Raw genomic sequence first — 15508 nt, forward strand, 5'->3', positions numbered from 1 at the left:
CTTGAGTGGCTCTGCGGCCCGCTCCCATCTACCATTGGCAGGATGCCTGTCAGTCATTCCGTCCCGCCTCCTCGGACCCGCCCCGGCCGGCGGCGCGATCCCGAGAACCAGCCGGCCCGCGCACTCATTGGTCGTCATGCGCTGTCTGTCATGAAGCTGGCCACACCTTCCATGGGGTGCGGGTCCTGGGAGTCCTGGCTGGACCTCATTGGCTTGTGGCGCCTTCACTCGGAGAGACGCGCCTCAACCCGGAAGTGTGCGAGGCGAAATCTGCCTAGCAACCGGGGAAGCCGGGCTGTGAAGCGGGCAATTTCAGTGTGAGACTGAGCCGCGAGACTGAGCTGCGGCTCCGAGCGCTGCGCGGCGGCTCCTCCCGCCCAGGGTCAGCGCCCCGGCGCGCGCACGCGCACCCCCGCCGCCCGAGCGCGCCCCGCGCCGCCCGCGCAGTCGGTCGGTCGGTCGGTCGTCTGTCCTGTCGCCGCTGCCGCCGCCGCCACAGCGGCCGCCGCGGGCGCCACCTGAGGGAGTCGCCTCCGCGGGACGCCACAAGACCTGACCGGACTGCGCCGCCCGAGGCCGTCGGCGAGGGCGCCGAGCAACTTCGGTGAGTAAGGGGCAGGCGCCGCTGGCGGGTCCCCGGTTTCCGGTGCCCCAGGCTCTCTGGGGCTTCCGCTTCTCCCGCACTACCTTGGCCGAGTTTACTCCCTTCTCCACAGCACCTCCCCCTCAGGGGAGCCCCCTGCTCTGGGCCCCCCCCGCCTCTCCAGGGGACCCCCGCCTCTCTAGGAGACCCCGTCTCTCTTAGGGACCCTCGCCTCTCTTGGGGACACCCGCCTCTCTAGGGGCCTCCCGCTTCTCCAGGAGACTCTTGCCTCTCTAGGGGACCCCGTCTCTCTTGGGGACCCCGTCTCTCCAGGCAGGGGATCCCATCTTTCTAGCGACCCCCACCTCTCTAGGGGACTTTCTTCCCATCTAGGGGACCCTTGCCTCTCTAGGGGACTCCTATCTCTCCAGGCAGGGGACCCCGCTTCTCTAGGGGAACGCTGCCTCTCTAGAGGATCCGTGCCTTTCTAGAGGATCCCCACCTCTCTAGGGGACCCCGTCTCTCTAGGGGACCTCGTCTCTAGGGAACCCCCGTCTCTCCGAGGGGAGCCCTGTCTCTCTAGGCGACCCTGCTTCTCTGAGGGGACTCCCCCCTTATCAGGGGCTCCCCCGCCTCTCTGAGGACCCCTGCCGGAGGGAACCCCCACCTCTCTGAAGAATCCTGCCTTTGACAGGAACTAACTCCCTTCTTTGGGGATCCCCAACTCTTTGAGAATTCCCGCTTATCTGAGGGGACTCCCTTCTTCACTGAGGGTCCCTCTACTTTTCTCAGGAACCCATCCTTTTGAGGGACCCCTGCCTCCCTAGAGACCCCTTCCTACCTGAGGACCCCTGCCTCTGAGGGGAGTCCCTTTCTCTGAGGGACCCCTGCCTCTTTGAGGGGAATCCCCATCTCTCTGAGAGACCCTCTGCCTGTCTGAGGGTCCCCCGCTTTCTTTGAGGGGCCCTGGCCTCTCTAAGACCCTATCCTCACTCCTCTAAGGAGAGACCCCTGATTCTATTAGGGTGTACTTTCTCTGAGGGATCCCCCACCTTTTGTGGACCCTTGGGGAACCCCTTCTTCCCCGGGGGACCCCTCTTTTCAGAAGACATTGCTGCTTCTCGGAGGAAGCCTTGCCTCTCTGTGGGGACCTCCCCACCCCCATCTCTCTCAGCTGTGGTCCTACTTTTCTGACTTGTCCCCATTTCTTTTTTTTTTGAGACAGAGTCTCACTCTGTCTCCCAGGCTGGAGTGCAGTGGTGCGATCTGGGCTCACTGTAACCTCTGCCTCCTGGGTTCAAGCGACCCTTCTGCCTCAGCTTCCTGAGTAGCTGGGACTACAGGCACCCACCACCACGCCTGGCTAATTTTTGTATTTTTGTAGAGAGGGGGTTTCATCATGTTGGCCAGGCTGGTCTCGAACTTCTGAGCTCAGGTGATCCACCCGCCTCGGCCTCCCACAGTGTTGGGATTACAAGTGTGAGCCACCGTGCCTGGCCCCCCCTTTTTGATGAGTGCCTTCACTTTCCTGAGGGGGTCCCCCACTTCTTTGAAATGCCCATCTGACTGGATCGTTAGTTATCTGAAGTATACCCCTACTTTACCAGTATCCTTCTTTTCTATTTCTTCTGGGCCCCCAAATGCTCTATGGATCCTGCAGTTTTCTGAGGGGTCCCCAGTTTCTCCAGAGGTTTTCCCCTTAACTTGAGATATCCCACTCCTGTAGGCTCCTCACATCTCTGAAGTGTGTCTCCCCTTTTCCAAGATATCCCTTCTCCCGATGGGAGACACTGTGGATCTCTTCACTTCTCTGAGGGGTCCCTCTGAATTCCGTGGGGTTGCCTCCCACTTGCCTGAGGGCATTCCCTCTTTCTAGAGGCTTTCCTCTTGATTTTCTAAGGGAGAAACTCTTTATTTATCCTTGGAGCACTCACATCAAGCTTCTCCTCTTTTTTTTTTTTTTGGAGATGGAGTTTCGCTCTTGTTGCCCAGGCTGGAGTGCAATGGTGTGATCTCCGGCTCACCGCAACCTCCGCCTCCTGGGTTCAAGCAATTCTCCTGCCTCAGCCTCCTGAGCAGCTGGGATTACAAGCATGTGCCACCACACCTGGCTAATTTTGTATTTTTAGTAGAGACGGGGTTTCTCCATGTGGGTCAGGGTGGTCTCGAACTCCCAACCTCAGGTGATCCGCCGGCCTCGGCCTCACAAAGTGCTGGGATTACAGGCGTGAACCACCGCGCCCGGCCAAGCTTCTCCTCTTTCTGTCTGTGGCACCCACTTCCCCCCAACTGTGGAGGAAGAGAGCAGAAATGTACCCCTCCTTCGGTCTTTGTTGCCACTCTAGGGGTATTCTCTGGACTTTTGTTTCGGTTTCCAGGAGCCTGGAAGATTTTGTGGCTGGAGGGGAAAGTCAAAAAGCATGATTTCCTCATGTCCCTCTAAGACCTGCTAGATTTGGGGGAGCAGGAGCTGCTACTAGATGACCACCTTAGTTACTCCATTTTCCAACCGTGAGGCCATCACAGTGTTGTCAGGCCTTTGCGACAACAAAAGGGACAAGGGAGAAACATTGTATCCCCATTATCACACTGTCAAGCTGTGGGAGTGACCCACTTCCTGTCCCATCCCTCAGTCCTCCCCCTGCATAGTATAACTTAACCTTCCCTCCCCGTGCTGAAAAAAAATCAAAATAAAATGGAAAAGAAAACTCTCCTTCATCTCTTCCTGTTGCATTTTCTCTCCCAAGACCCCCTGATTCAATCCTTGATCAAATAGGATCCCTAGTTCGTAGGCCGGTTTGGTTTGAAAGACAGAGCAAGAAGCAGGAAATGGGTCACCTTAGATCCAGAAACGGGAAGGGAGGCAAGGGACAGGATTTGACGACATTTCTGTAAGTTTTAGGTGACTTTGGCCTGGCCCAAAAGGAACTTTTTACGTGGCGTTTACAAATCTCATATGTACTTTTTTTAATGGCCCACCCTGGATTCCAAGTTCACTCCAGTAGCTAATTTTATCTGCTTTGCCAAACGCAGAGCTCTGTGGAGCCCAAGTAGATGAATGCTGGCATTGAGAGATGGTCCAAAGGACAGGAATGAACTCAGTTTGAAACCTGAGTAACTTGTAACCACTTCGTGTCCACGCACAAGTCTCAAGCTAAAAACGTGGGGAGAGTTTGACTGAAGTAGAGTTCTGAAGTATAGGCTGCGCTAGTGTTTGGTTTAGCATTTCAACAAGTTCTTCCCTCTGACTCGACTGGAACTGCAGTTCACTTTACAGTTTGACTGAGGGCAGTCTCTCTCCTGTTCATTTCCATCTGGGTCTTGCTTAATTTGAGTCCTTTGTGAAGACTCCTGCCGAGGCTATAATTTGAGTTCTAAATCTGTCGGTGGACCATGTGGACACAAGTTTCAACTCGAGCTATTTTCTTCTGGGGAGAAGTGCTTGGAGACTTTCCTGGGCCCTCTGCTGCTGGGCTAAGTCAAGTCCAGGCAGGAGGCTGCTGCAGACTTGGTTGCTCTCCTCCTGCCTCTTCCTGGTCAGCTGTAGGCACTGCCCTCAGGGGAAGGGAAAGTTGGTGGGGAGTTTGGGACTGAGATGAGGGTAGAGAAGTGCCTGAGGTGAGGGTAGAGAAGTGCCTGCACGTATTTACTATTTTATTTTATTTTTTTGAGACAGGGTCTCACTTTGTCACTCAGGCGGGAGTGCAGTGGTGCGATCTCGGCTCACTGCAACCTCTGCCCTACTGGCTCACGTGATCCTCCCACATCAGCCTCTGAAGTAGCTGGGACCACAGGCGAATGCCACCACGCCCGGCTATATTTTTGTATTTTTGGTAGAGACGGGGTCTCACCATGTTGCCCAGGCTAGTCTCGAACTCCTGAGCTCAAGTGATCTGCCCGCCTCAGCCTCCCAAGGTGTTGGGATTACAGGCGTGAGCCACTGTGACCAACCTATTATTTTAAATAAAACCTATAGGACCAGCAGATGGGATGTTAAAAAGGGAATGGACAACTTTGAAGTCAGAAGGAGCCAGTTCAGATTCTGGTGCTGCCCTTCTTAGTTATGTGGCCTTGGACAAGTGATGGCACAAAATTGGCATGTTATTAAATATTCGAGGGAACACATTGCTGTGAATGTGTGTCAAGTTGCTTACTGATGATGGGAGGTGCTTCCTAGATGGATGAATGAATGAATCCGAGATAATGAACTGGAGGCGGACAGCACAGCTCCTGGCACACAGTTGGTGTGCAGTAAAGGCTGCTTGTTGTGTTCCTGGCCTGGACTCACAGACCAGGAAGCGCTTGATATTCTGCCAAGGCTAAAAATGCCCAAAGAGAAAGAAACTTGGTATGTCTCTTGGAAAACCCACTCCCCTACTGCGTCTCTTAGCAGGAGTTTTCTGTGTTCTGATACCAGATGTGAGATGGGTTTACTGTATGGCAGGGCATTTGTGTTTCTCTTGGCCTTGGCGTCTCCCCCTGTAAAATGGGGTAATTTGTGAATTAAGGGCAAGTAGGGAGATGTATTACTCTAATTAGACCACAGGCAAGATAGAAAATTATAATGGACTTGAAGAATTGTGGGAAGAAGAAAATAGATGAACTATGTACACCTAAGGGATCACATGCGTATTATGAGACTGCTTGAGTGAGTGAGTCCAGCAGTTACCTGGTGAGTGATGTGTTCTTACACTTCAGAACCTTGAAAGAAGAGCCGTTCTTTCATTGTAATAGATCAGATTTGGGGACAAAAGACTGGGAAAGTGATGTACAAAGGCATTTGACGCCACACAATAATAGTACTTTGAGAGGGCCAGTGTGTGGCTTAGTGCCCACGAGGAGATCAGAATGCACCTCAAGCTCCCAAGGCCCAGAGGGCTGTGGAGATGCTAACTCAGCTTAGAGGCTGGGGCAGGGGTCGGGGGGCAGTGGAATAGAGGGGAGTGGACAGGACATTTTACAAAATTTTTTTCTTGAGAGGATTTTTTTCTTAACAATTAGTAAAAGCCATGGAATCATGGCTGGTGAATTAGGCCCAGCCTTCTTCACTTACTAGTATGGGAACAGATGGCATTCTGCCCCTGACGGCTAAAACCCAGGAGGAAATAATGGGTGAAAATCTGAACTAGGCCCCTGGTGGGCTGCTCCTATGTTTGAAGAAAGGGTTGTGGGTTTTTTTGTTTGTTTTCTTTCCTGGAAATATACCCTCTCTCTTCCTCCTTCCCTCCTTCTTTCTTTCTCTCTTTCATACACACATATATAGACACACACTTACTTTGGTATTGAAGCAAAGAAATATGCACCAATCTTAAATTTCTTTCAGTTATTTTAAGGACAGTTATTCCATTACATGGGAAAGGAGCAAAATTTATTATATTTAAAATATAAGAACTAAGGTAAACAACTTTAAAGGGATCACTCTCCCCTTTAAAATTATGCTATGTCTCTTGTGTACCACAGACTTCACTTTGGTGGATGGTGGCGCCACCACCAAGTCTCTATCTAACAGGAAGTTTTTTAAACTTGTTTTTTTTTACTTGAAGGATCCTTACAGCAATAAAAAACCTTGGATAGTTAGAAATGATATTGATCTAGGTACATTTATTAGATGTAATGTAATGTGGTTATCTGTTGGTGGGCAGGTCTAAAAGGCATGTGGGTCCAAACACTGCCCAGCTTCTAACTCTGGACGATAAAAACTGTTGATTTATGGAACTGAAATAGCTAGGGAAGTCAGGGTTTCCTTCCTGTTGGAGACAGCACTGGGGGCATTAAATCCCTGTGGGATCTTGATGATAAGAAATAAGCTGACCTCTTTTGGAACTGGGAAGTAACTACTGTGTCAAGTGGTTCCATCCAAATGAATGGATGGTGTTATTTTTGATTTCTAGTTTTAAGTTTGACTTCATCCTCTCAGAAACTTGACTGCCTTTGTTTATACTGGTGTGTCTTTTGAATAAGAGTTTTTCCTTTTTTTTTTTTTTTTTTTTTTGAGACAGAGTCTTGTGCTCTGTCACCCAGGCTGGAGTGCAGTGGTGCAATCACAGTTCACTGCAGCCTCGACTTCCGGGCTCAAGTGATCCTCCCACCTCAGCCTCTTGAGTAGCTGGGACTACAGGCATGCGCCACCATGCCCGGCTAATTTTGTATTTTTGTAGAGACAGGGTCTCGCTATGTTTCCCAGGCTGGTCTTGAACTCCTGAGTTCAAGTGATTCTCTCACTTTGGCCTCCCAAAGTGTTGGGATTATAGGTGTGTGCCCGGCCCAAGTTTATTGTGTGTGTGTTTTTTTTTTTTTTCCAGACGGAGTCTCGCTCTGTCACCTAGGCTGGAGTGCAGTGGTGCGATCTTGGCTTACTGCAACCTCCATCTCCTGGGTTCAAGCAATTCTCTGTCTTAGCCACCCGAGTAGCTGGGATTACAGGCACCCACCACCATGCCTGGCTAATTTTTGTATTTTTAGTAGAGACGGGGTTTCACCATCTTGGCCAAGCTGGTCTCGAACCCCTGACCTTGTGATCCACCTGCCTCAGCCTCCCAAAGTGCTGGGATTAGAGGCGTGAGCCACTGCGTCCGGTCAAGTTTTTTTTTTTTTGAAACAGAGTCTTGCTCTGTCACCCAGCCTGGAGTGTAGTGGCACGATCTTGGCTCACTGCAACCTCTGCCTCCTGGGTTCAAGCCATTCTCCTGCCTCAGCCTCCCCAGTAGCCAGGATTACAAGTGTGCACCACTGCACTCAGCTGATTTTTGTATTTTTAGTAGAGACAGGGTTTCACCATGTTGGCCAGGCTGGTCTTGAACTCCTGACCTTATGAACTGCCTGCCTCGGCCTGCCAAAGTGTTAGGATTACAGGCGTGAGCCACCGTGCCTGGCCAGTTTATTCTTTTAAATTGGCTTATAAGGGGCCAGGTGCAGTGGCTTATGCCTGTAACCCTAGCACTTTGGGAGCCTGAGACAGGGGATCACTTGAGATCAGGAGTTTGAGACCAGCCTGGCCAAAATGGCAAAGCCCTGTCTACTAAAAATCCAAAAATTAGCTGGGCGTGGTGGCACATGCCTGTAATCCCAGCTACTTGGGAGGCTGAGGCACAAGAATGGCTTGAACCTGAGAGGCAGAGTTTGCAGTGAGCTGAGGTCGGGCCACTGCACTCCAGCCTGAGTGACAGAGTGAGATTCCGTGTAAAAAAAAAGAAAAATTATAAGGGACAAGTGAACACTTAAGAGCTTTACTTGTGTGGCCATAAGATATGGTGTATGTGTGTTTTCTAGTGCAATTTACATTACATTAAAAATTAGAAAGTGTTAAATCTTCTGGCCCATGTAACTTGCTATGCGAACAAATAATTCAGGAACAAACAATTTCATGCCTAAGATAAAACATTTTCATGCTTGGTGATGGGGGTCTGGCAGTGAGCAGGACTGACACAGTTGGCCTTCCAGAAGCTTACATCTTAGTTGCAGACAAACAAGCAAATGAATGAAAGAACATTGTGAGGTTTCTTGAGAATATCCCTAAGTGCTGCAGCTACCCTCATTGGGAGCTTCAGGTGGGGTTTCTTGGAGGTGTAGAAGTGAAACCTCACTACCTCTTTAATTTCCTCACTGGGCTCCTGTTTCCTGTCTCTAAAAGGAGACAGAAATTATGGCATTTTCCTACTTGATTGTTGGCGATAGTTGATTCATGACCACTGTGGCTGTAATCTTGGAGAAACGAGAGAAACTAGAATGGTCGCGGCAGGGAGCATTTTCAGGTTTGCCTTTGTTTCTTTTTTTTTTTTTTTGGAGACAGTCTTGCTCTGTCGCCCAGGCTGGAGTGCAGTGGCGCAATCTCAGCTCACTGCAACCTCCACCTCCTGGATTCAAGTGATTCTCCTACCTCAGCCTCCCGAGTAGCTGGGATTACAGGCACCTGCCACCACGGCTGGCTAATTTTTTGTGTTTTAGTAGAGATGGGGGTTTCACCATGTTGCCCAGGGTGGTCTCGAACTCCTGAGCTCAAGCAATCCTCCCGCCTAGGCCTCCCAAAGTGCTGGAATTACAGGTGTGAGCCACCATGCCTGGCCAAGTTTGCCTTTCTTGAAGTCAGTGGTGACGTGTTTTTGGAATCCTGTGGCATCTCTTCATGGCAATGCATATTACACTAAGTGATAAACCGCTCTAAAAGCCCTTCCCTTGTTGAAATCTTAAAAACATTCAGACAAGCTGGGGCTGCCTGGGTGTTGGTGGTGGTTTAGGAATAATGAGATTTCCAATAGATGACTGCTTTGTTATGTATTGGTAGACTCTTGGTGCATGGATTTCCCTCTGCCCGGGCTTTCCTCTTTTTTTTTTTTTTTTTTTTGCGATGGAGTCTCGCTGTGTCGCCCAGGTTGGAGTGCAGTAGTGTGATCTTGGCCCACTGCAACCTCCGCCTCCCAGGTTCAAGCGATTCTCCTGTCTCAGCCTCCTGAGTAGCTGGGATTACAGGCAGCATGCTGCCATGCCTGGCTAATTTTTTGTATTTTAGTAGAGACGGGGTTTCACTGTGTTGCCCAGGATGGTCTTGAACTCCTGAGCTCAGAAAATTCACCCGCCTCGGTCTCCCAAAGTGCTGGGATTACAGGTGTGAGCCACCACTCCCGGCCCAGGCTTTCCTCTTACACTGGGACTGGGAAGGTGCTGTTTAGACTTTTTTATGTTGGGCAAGGCTGGAAGTCTTAGATTCGACAAGTGCTTTTCTTAAGTAAGTGTATCTGCGAGAGGTGGGGCTGGAGAGCAAGGCGGGATATTCATTTTGGGCACAGCCTCGAGGGCAAGAGGGAGGGTGTTAGAAGGAGAGTTTCTGGTTGTCTTTTTTTCCCCTTCCACCCAAGTTCTGACTCTGGAGGTGGAGAGGCAGGCCCAGGCCGGAAGTGGGCGTGGACAAGTAATGCAACTGTGCATGTGACCAGGCTCCCACCTCTGGGCTCTGCTGCCCTTGGGAAGTGGATGCTTGCTCCCTCCTGACTTCCTGTTCTCCCTCCTTACAGGCTGAGTTCTTGGGCTCCAAGTTGAGCACAGAAAATACGTTCAAGGCCGGGCGCGATGGCTCACGCCTGTAATCCCAGCACTTTGGGAGGCTGAGGCAGGCGGATCATTCGAGCCCAGGAGTTTGAGACCTGCCTGGCCAACATGGCAAAACCCCGTCTCTACTAAAAATGTAAAAACTAGCTAGGTGTGGTGGTGCACGCCTGTAATCCCAGGTACTCTGGAGGCTGAGGCAGGAGAATCACTTGAACCCAAGAGGCGGAGTTTGCAATGAGCTGAGATCATGCCACTGCACTCCAGCCTGGGCAACAGAGCGAGATTCCGTCTCAAAAAAAAAAAAAAATAGAAAACATGTTCAAGTTCCCCCTTTTCCTTGGTAAGCCGCTTTGTCAGAGCTGGAAGCCACCAGTGGACCTGTACTTGCCAGTTTTGGGGTCTCAACTAATACACCCACAAACTCAGAGGCCTATCTGGCAGGGCGGCCAAAAAGATGGTTTCTTGTTATATTATCACAGTGTTCGCCTCGGGAGCTTGTCTGCACCAAGAGCTGCCTGGAGGTGTGTATGGAACTTAAAGAATCCGACAGTAGATAGGTCCTTCAGGAAGAGTGTGTTCTCGAAGAATCATTTGCAGTTACTTACAGCTTTTTGCTTTATAAAAGTACGGTGGGAGTCCCTGTGCCGTTGAAACTTTAGAGCCAAAAAACTTTGGGCTTGATCCTGATTCTACCACTTGCTGGCATGTCACCTTAGAAAAATAGCCTAACTTCAAGTGGCCTACTCTTTCTGAGGCTCAGTTTCCTCAAAATTAAACTCAAATCCTCGTTTGTGGGCTGGTTTGTTTGTAAGCATACAGCAAGCGGCCAGACTGTTGTAGATGCCTAGTAAAGGTAGTTGTTAAAGAATCATATTTAGGAGCCGGGCACGGTGGCCAGCACCTGTAAACCCAGCACTTTGGGAGGCTGAGGCGGGTGGATTGCCTGAGGTCAGGAGTTTGAGACCAGCCTGGCCAACATAGTGAAACCCTGTCTGTACTGAAAATACGAATTAGCTGGGTGGTGGGCGCCTCTAATCCCAGTTACTAGGGAGGTTGAGGTAGGAGAATAGCTTGAACCTGGAAGGCGGAGGTTGCAGTGAGCTGAGATCGTGCCACTGCACTCCAGCCTGGGCAACAAAAGTGAAACTCCGTCTGAAAAAAAAAAATCATATTTAGGCTGACCGTTTCTCTTGAGGTTGGCACCTGAGTTTGGACAACAATCTGTGGATGTTAATACTGCCCAAGAACAAACCAGTTGACACTGGGCCAATAGGCTGAGCATGTCTGAAGGCCAGTGATCTGGAAGTTCCTAGTTTGGTTGATTTTTCCCAGTGAGATCCCTTAGTTCATTGTAGCTTTAACCCGTACAGCCTCACCTTACTGTACTCTCCATATGGACTTGAAGTGCCTCAGGAAACATGATGGGGTAATTGGGAAAAAGGCTCAAACCTTGAGCTCAGGTGATCTGCCTGCCTCGGCCTCTTAAAGTGCTGGGATTTCAGGCATGAGCCACTGTGCGCGACCTGTTTGTTAGGTTTCTTTTTCTTTTCTTTCTTTCTTTCTTTTCTTTGAGACAGTCTTGCTATGTTGCCCAGGCTGGAGTGCAATGGCGCGGTCTCAGCTCATTGCAACCTCCACCTCCTGGGTTCAAGCCATTCTTCTGCGTCAGCCTCCTGAGTACCTGGGATTACAGGCGCCTGCCACCATGCAGGGCTAATTTTTGTATTTTCAGTAGAGATGAGGTTTCACCATGTTGGCCAGGCTGGTCTCAAACTCCTGACCTCGTAATCTGCCCGACTCAGCATCCCAAAGTGTGGGATTACAGGCGTGAGCCACTGCTCCCAGCCGTTAGGTTTCTTAAGTGGCTAGGTGTTCTGAGAAGAGGCATAGCATGGGCACAGGCAGAGACCTGGAGTTGAAAACAGCCAAGTGAGTTCCCTTGACCTGAGGAGGTTATGCTCTTCTAAAAGTCAGAGTTTGAGCTGATCACATTGGCAAGAAAAGTCCAAAATTGCTTCCAAAGGTAGAAAGTTAAAATGTACTATAGTAGGATCCAAGATTAAATTCAAAATAGTATTTAAATTGAGCTTTTTTTTTTTTTGGAGACGGAGTTTCGCTCTTGTTGCCCAGGCTGGAGTGCAATGGCGTGATCTCAGCTTACCGCAACCTCCGCCTCCTGGGTTCAAGTGATTCTCCTGCCTCAGCAGGAGAATGAGTAATGTGTAATGAGGCTAATTATATATTTTTAGTAGAGATGGGGTTTCTCCATGATGGTCAGGCTGGTCTCGAACTCCTGACCTCAGGCGATCTGCCTGCCTTAGCCTACCAAAGTGTTGGGATTACAGGCATGAGCCTCCGTACCGGGCCTTAAATTGAGCTTTCAATAAACATTTTCAATCAGGAAGCAATGATGGCCAGTGAAATCAGCCATCTAGACTCTGTAATGGTATACTGTATATGTAGACTTTAACCTCCAAAGGAACTTCAAGAGAACAGACTTCAGGGCTGCTTCTGACCTTTTTCCTTTGAGAATTGTTATCATTTAAGCTGGTCTAAAATTCTTAATACATCAGAACAGTTTTTTGTTTTTTTTGAGACAGAGTCTCACTCCGTTGCCCAGGCTGGAGTACACTGGCATTACTGCAGCTTTGAACTCTTAGGCCCAAGCCATCCCCTTGCCTCAGCACCCAGATAACTAGGACTACAGGCGCATGCTATCATGCCAGGCTAATTTTATTTATTTAGTTAGTTAGTTAATTAGTTGAGACAGAGTTTTGCTCTTGTTGCCCATGCTGGAGTGCAGTGGCGCGATCTCGGCTCACCACAACCTTCGCCTTCCGGGTTCTAGCGATTTTCCTGCCTCAGCTTCCTGAGTAGCTGGGATTACAGGCATGCGCCACCAGGCTCGGCTAATTTTGTATTTTTAGTAGAGATGGGGTTTCTCCATGTTGGTCAGGCTGGTCTCGAACTCCCGACCTCAGGTGATCTGGCCGCTGCGGCCTCCCAAAGTGCAGGGATTACAGGCGTGACCCACTGCTAACCGCCTTATTTATTTATTTATTTGAGATGGAGTCTCGCTCTTGTTGCCCAGGCTGGAGTGCAGTGGTGTGATCTCGGGTCACCGCAACCTCCGCCTCCTGGGTTCAAGCAATTCTCCTGCCTCAACCTCCTGAGTAGCTGAGATTACAGGCATGCACTACCACGCCCAGCTAATTTTTGCATTTTTAGTAGAGATGGGGTTTCATGTTGGCCAGGCTGGTTTCCAACTCCTGACCTCAGGCGATCCGCTTGCCTCGGCCTCCCAAAGTGCTGGGATTACAGGCGTGAGCCACCATGCCCGGCCAGCTAATTTTATTTTTTAACTTTTGTCTCACTGTGTTGACCAGGCTGGTCTCAGACTTCTGGGCTCAAGGACTTCTCCCACCTTGGCCTCCCAAAGTGCCGGGATTACAGGCATGAGACACTGTGCCCAGCCTAGAACAATTTAAACTTACTTTCGGCTGGGTGTGGTGGCTCACGCCTGTAATCCCAACATTTTGGGAGGCTGAGGTGGGTGGATCACCTGAGGTCAGGAGTTCACCAACATGGTGAAACCCCGTCTCTACTAAAATACAAAAATTAGGCCAGGCGTGGTGGCTCACGCCTGTAATCCCAGCACTTTGGGAGGCCAAGGTGGGTGGATAACCAGGTCAGGAGTTTAAGACCAGCCTGGCCAACATGGTGAAACCCTGTCTCTACTAAAACTACAAAAATTAGCTGGGCGCAGTGGCGGGCGCCTGTAATCACAGCTACTTGGGAGGCTGAGGCAGGAGAATCGTTTGAACCCGGGCAGCAGGGGTCGCGGTGAGCTGAGATCACGCCACTGCCCTCCAGCCTGGGCGACAGAGTGAGACTCTGTCTCAAAAAAAAAGCAAAAAATTGCCAGGCATGGTGGCCCACGCCTGTAATCTCAGCTACTTGGGAGGCTCAAGCATGAGAATTGCTTGAACCTGAGAGGTGGAGGTTGCAGTGAGCCGAGATCATGCCACCGCACTCCAGCCTGGATGACAGAGCCAGGCTCCATCTCAAACAAACAAACAAAAACCTACTTTTTTTTTTTTTTTTGAGACAGGGTCTCATTCTGTTGCGCACGCTGGAGCGCAGTGGCAGTAGTGACACAGCTCACTACAGCCTTGACCTCCCAGGCTCAAGCCTGCTAATTTTTGTATTCTTTTTTGTAGGGACAGGGTTTTGCCATGTTGCCCAGGCTGGTCTGGAACTCTTGGGCTCAAGTGATCTGCCCGTCTGGGTCTCCCAAAGTGCTGAGCTTACAGGTGTGAGCCACCTCGCCCAGCCAATTTTTAAACTTTCACTGCATTTTCAAACTTTAGCCTTTATATTTAACCTCTCAAATTGTCTCTATTGAAGGTTACCTTTTTGACCTAAATTTGAAATAAATATCTTAGTCTTCCCAAAACAGGAGTTAGTTAGATATAAACCTGGTTACGTGGGCATGTGAGAGGGCATGGTTGTTATTATCAAGCTGTGAAAGAGAAAACAAACTAGAAGGGCACTCCACCTGTGTTTTTTAAATAAATTACGGGCATTTCACTATAAATGGGGGGTTTGGGGAGTATGCATCCTGTTAGGAAAACATTTGGGAGGAATGTTTTCCTAAGTTGGCAGATCTGCCATTTAACAAATGGGGAGTAGGGTGTGAAATAGATGCCAAGTTTTAAAAATACGTTTTTCTGCATGTCCAACTAAGGATATTTATTAGACCGATCATGTGACTAACACTCTTTCCCTGCTTGGGGGGTTTGAATAGGCTGATTTCCAGACTCGAGGCTGTCATATAGCCTTTTTGTTTTTCCTGGTAGTTTTCTGAAATTTTTTTTAAAATCTTTAATTCATAGAAAACAGTTTACTTCCATCCAAATTAGGTGGGAATTTTTTTAAACCATATGTAGACACAAAAGAGATATTCCTTGCCAACTAGTGACACATGGCAGATGAAGACAGAGTGGGAGATACACTTCCGGTTCACGACAGCACTTCTGAGCAGTTTGTGCTTAACCCTTTAGGGGAGCATTTGTGCTCAGAACCCTGGAATAGCAGGACAGTGCCAGGGCCACACAGAGGCTCAGTCTGGAAAGAGCCTGCCTAACTGCAGATGGAGCCTGAACCCTGCGCTGCAGAAACACTGAGTGTAACGAATTGTGGTTAGAGACGACATTCAAAACAAACACACGTTGACAAAGTGGACCATCCCTAGAGAGCTGTTTTTCAGGGAGATTTTCAGCATAAACGATGGTGATGGGGACAACGGGGGCTACTGACCCACATCCCACAAACTCTTGATCTAGTGTGAGAATGTTGTGAATGCAAAGATGACTCTTGTAGCAGTGGTGATACATTGGAAGTACTGTATTTTTCATAAAGCATCACTGTAAGAGTCCCTATAGCTATTTTCTGGTCCCTCCCTGAAGAAAGAATCAAGAGTATCAAAGTATTAAGGAAATCAAAATCACTTAATAATTAATCTTTTCTTTTCCTTTCCTTTCCCAGCCAATTGCATTGTAATCTCACCATGTAAACATGGATTTGGGGTGAAATAAGAAACTTTAAAATGATCCTCCCTTAGAGATTGTTGTTATATTGTCCCTAAACTTAATGAAAACAATTTTAAACTTTAGAGTACTAAGAATGCAAAGTACAGAAAGTAGGGCCCAATGTGGTGGCTCCTGCCTGTAATCCCAGCACTTTGGGAGGCAGAGGATTGCTTGAGGCTAGGAGTTTGAGACCAACCTGGCTAACATGGCGAAACCCTGTCTCTACTAAAAATACAAAAATTAGCTGGTGTGGTAGCACGCGCCTGTCGTGTCAGCTAGTCCAGAGGCTGCG

At 49.3% G+C, this 15508-nt stretch overlaps 1 protein-coding gene across 23 annotated transcripts in view; it reads left to right on the top strand.

The window, feature by feature from the left end:
* Window positions 1–207: 207 nt before the first annotated feature.
* Window positions 208–15508, top strand: part of GATAD2A (GATA zinc finger domain containing 2A) — a 123141-nt gene continuing 107840 nt past the window's right edge. For 3 of the 23 annotated variants that reach the window (XM_055372264.2, XM_019015802.4, XM_055372267.2), the window contains exon 1: window positions 314–604. The gene's annotated coding sequence lies outside the window, so the exon portion shown is untranslated. Of the gene's footprint in view, window positions 605–15508 lie in introns of all 23 variants that reach the window. The other 20 variants (XM_063701151.1, XM_063701147.1, XM_019015795.4 and 17 more) reach the window with 12 other exon arrangements.

Source organism: Gorilla gorilla, chromosome 20, assembly GCF_029281585.2.
Source record: "Gorilla gorilla gorilla isolate KB3781 chromosome 20, NHGRI_mGorGor1-v2.1_pri, whole genome shotgun sequence".
Lineage (NCBI taxonomy): Eukaryota > Metazoa > Chordata > Mammalia > Primates > Hominidae > Gorilla > Gorilla gorilla.